We start from the raw sequence: 3,471 nt of genomic DNA, 5'->3' as shown, positions 1-3,471 counted from the left end.
TCTTTCTCCTTGGTCTAAGCCATGCGACCTTAGCTCGGCACAGTTGTGAATGGAAGCGCTTAGCCTGGATTGGGAGTGGAGACAAGGTGAGTGGAGACAAGTTTGAAAACGGGCAGTGTCTTTGGTTTGGTAGTCTTTTGGTCCACCTCTGGGTGAGTCCTCTTTTCCGGGGATGAAGAAGATACTGGGAACAGTGTAGTTGGCCTCTGTGGTCCACATAGAGGATGGATTCTGATCCCTGAGAATTGAGTTGAGGGGCAAATACTGTGTGTTGGGGGGTGGTTGGCAGGGGAAGGTGGGAAGTTGTCTAGAGGTCATCTATCAAACTGCAGTAGCAGAGCAGGTCAGGTGACTACTGTTTTGTTTCTGCGGTGGGTGTTTCACTAGAAGAAGTTTGGCTGGCGTGCCGGTGCCTGATGGCGCTTTATTTCTGCAGGTGAAGAGGAGCCTCACGTCTGAAGCAACATCCTGGCTCGCCTTTGTGTTCCTTGTAGAGGATGGAACCTACCTCCCAGCATTCCCAAGCTAAGTTGGGGGGCAAGTGCTATGTTTGAGCTGGGGTTGTGAATGGACACATAGGGCGAGGGTCTGTGCTTTTAAGTCATTGCAGCGGGTGGGGCCTTTCAGAATTGATCATGGTCAGGAAGTGAGATTATGTGTGGGGGGTCCTGTCAGGTACGGCGTGAGCACGTGCCAGGCAGGACAGTCCCAGCTAATTGTCTGTTTTTTGTGTTCTGTGTTGTCTGTGCTGTGCTGTTGCTCTTGGTGCTCGTCAGGCCCTGGCAGCTTGTCAGGCAGCCATCCTGAGGGTATTGAACACTTGTCCTCATCGGAATAATGCTGATGCTCAATTGGAAGCTGAGCCCCTCTTGTCTTGCAGTGGGAGCTTAAAGAGCTCACTACTTCTGTGTATTTTTTTTGTATCAAATGTTTCCTCATCAGATCATCGTATGTTACGTGCTCATCGTGTCTTGATATTCATCTTGTCTTGATCTCCTCATTGCCTTGTTCCGCTGGACAGATTAGATGGGCAACTTGGTAGCCACACCTAAGGTCCTAAATGCTCGTTTCATCATCGTAGGGCTGATCTGAGCACTTCTTGACTTGTAGTCGCATCTTAAAGCGCAGATCTATTTCAGGTCTTGTGCATCATATTCTGTTTGAGATTGCATCTGTTTCCATCCTCGCTGTTGCGGACGTCATGTCGGCTTCATCAGGAGCTCTTGCTTGGGAATTCATTTCCGAAGCGTTTTTCTGATGGGGTTTGCAGTGCCCATCGTTCCAGTCTCTTGTCTTAAAGGCAGGCTATTTATGCCTCCATCATCCCAGGTCTGGCAGTTGCTTCCAGTTGCGAGTTGTGGCATTTGAGTCTCTCCTTGGGTGTGCTGCAGAGCACCTGTTCTGACTTGCTGTTGCTGCAGGGCTTCCCTCTGGGAGTCTCTTTTTTTTTGGGGGGGGGGGGGGGGGGGGGGGTGCTTGTGTTCTGTTTTTTGTTTGTAACGTTTGTAGCGTGCCTGTGTGTTTGTTTGGCCTGGAGCTGTCCTGCCTGGCAGTTAGTGATGGTAGCTAATCTGGCAATCCGTCGGTGTAGTAATACATTGTCTGGACTGTTTTGGCAAAGACATCCAGTCGGCCGCTGGGCTCGTACTGAAGGGCAGCTGGCACAGAGTCATCTCCATAGTGTTTGGCAGAGGCGGAGGGGGAGGCTTGAGTTGCTTGCGAGCAACTGTTCGCATAGTGCTTGAATAGTGCTAGAGGAGGGGTAAGCTCGCAGATGTGGAGTGCTCTTTTTTGTTGTTTGTTTTTTCTCCTGACTTAGATAAACCTTGGGAGGAACCGGTCCAAGGAAAGAGCGCCTTCTGGAACTGTCAAGCCTTCATTTGGCAGCTCGGTGACTGGCTTGGTCTACTTGTGAGGTGCTGAGGGAAGTTGTCTGCTGTTCCGAAACGGTGAAAATAAAAAATGGGGTCCCTTGTGTTGTTGAGGGATGGGTGCTAATGCTTGCAGCTGAATGGTTATCTTCTGACTATGTTTTGGTGTGTTGAAGCTGAAAGGCAGCCTGCAACCTAGGACGTCATCACAGCCAGAGCAGTCTCTGGTAAGGTGAGTGATAAAGCAGTTACTTTTGAGTTGTGGTTCTCAGTGTCATTTTGAGTGTCCCCTCTTTCTCTTCTCGAGGTGTTGTAGCTGGCTTAAGAGGGCAGATGGAAGCATCTGCCTCAGGGGCAGGTGAGCGGGCAGAGGTAAGGCAGCAGATGAGAGTAACTGTCGTAGCTGTGCTGTGGCTTTGCATTCTGCCTTGCCCTATGCTTTTCTTTTTCTTTCACAGGTGTCTCGCACAGACTCAAAGGAGCAAACTGCATTCTGAAGAGCTGTGTAAGAAGGGGGCTGGTCATGAGCTTGGTTGGAGTGAAATGGCTAAGGAGTATGAGGTGACTATGAAAGGTCTTTGCCTTGCTTTGCAGGTGCCATGGCTAGCAGTCCACAGAAGTGGCTGATGATTTGAGATAAGACCGGAGAGCGGCAAGGAGCGGCACGTGCAGTTATGCCTTCCAAGCACTGCGGTTGCTCTGTTCTGATTATCAGGTGCCACAGGCAAGATGGGTTGTAACATCAGTCTTTAGAATTGGAGCAAAGCAGGTCACTTGAATGCTGTGTTGTTCCTGAGAAAGGTGTAGAGAAAAAAGGTTGCCTGGTGTGGCAGTTCCTGATGGCAGTCTTCCTCCGTAGGTGAAGAGGTGCCTGAAGCCCCGTCCGGTGTGGGCTGAGGACGCCTCACTGAGGATGAAGCCTGCTTTCCAGCAGGTCCCAAAGCTGTGTTGGGGCTGAAATGCTGTGTCTGTATTTGGGCTGGGGTTGTGCCTTGGTGAGTGTGGGGATGGGTTTTAAGTCGGTGCAGCAGATATGTATATAAATGAAATTCACATAAGTGATATATGATGAAGTATTGTGAATCCTTGAACTTCTAGCCTACATTAGCTAATATGTATGGAGTTGCATGAAACATTGAGAAGCAGCTTCTAATAAGCAGGTTTTTGTTGTCATTAACTCAGCCCATGCCTTTGCCATACGTAAAGATCAAGACAAACTACCTTTTTACACAGGAACTGCTGTGGGTGCACAGAAAGTCCTAGAGGACATTTAGGGCTGTATTTTGGTTCCCAAAGTGTTTTTACCTGGTCCAACTGATTTATATTGGCCGAGCCTCTTCATAGGGTCCCTGTGTGGTTGCAGAGCCTAGCCACGGTGTTTCCACTGCGCTCTATGCTCCATCCTCTTCTTTAGAGTCAGCACACCAGCTTCCCCTTGTGCAATATCATCTAAGGCTGGAGTCCTAGGGAATGCTTAGGTAGCACAGCTATCCTCCACCCTAAAAGCTTCTTCATTGCTGTACGTTTTCTTTAAAAGGTGAATATTAGTTTAATTTGCCTAGTTACTTCAGGCAGATACTCCACAACTACCAAAAGCGAT

At 49.1% G+C, this 3,471-nt stretch overlaps 1 long non-coding RNA gene across 1 annotated transcript; it reads left to right on the top strand.

Annotated features, from left to right (window-relative positions):
* Positions 1–1,480: 1,480 nt before the first annotated feature.
* LOC118158883 lies at positions 1,481–2,692 on the top strand. Its single transcript, XR_004746926.1, has 5 exons — positions 1,481–1,949; positions 2,048–2,103; positions 2,179–2,243; positions 2,330–2,376; positions 2,466–2,692. It is a non-coding gene; the product is annotated as an uncharacterized LOC118158883 (long non-coding RNA).
* Positions 2,693–3,471: the final 779 nt, after the last annotated feature.

Source organism: Oxyura jamaicensis, unplaced genomic scaffold (genome assembly GCF_011077185.1).
Source record: "Oxyura jamaicensis isolate SHBP4307 breed ruddy duck unplaced genomic scaffold, BPBGC_Ojam_1.0 oxyUn_random_OJ60085, whole genome shotgun sequence".
NCBI lineage: Eukaryota > Metazoa > Chordata > Aves > Anseriformes > Anatidae > Oxyura > Oxyura jamaicensis.
The sequence above is the reverse complement of the archived record's forward strand: the minus strand, read 5'-3'. Positions and strand labels throughout refer to the sequence as shown.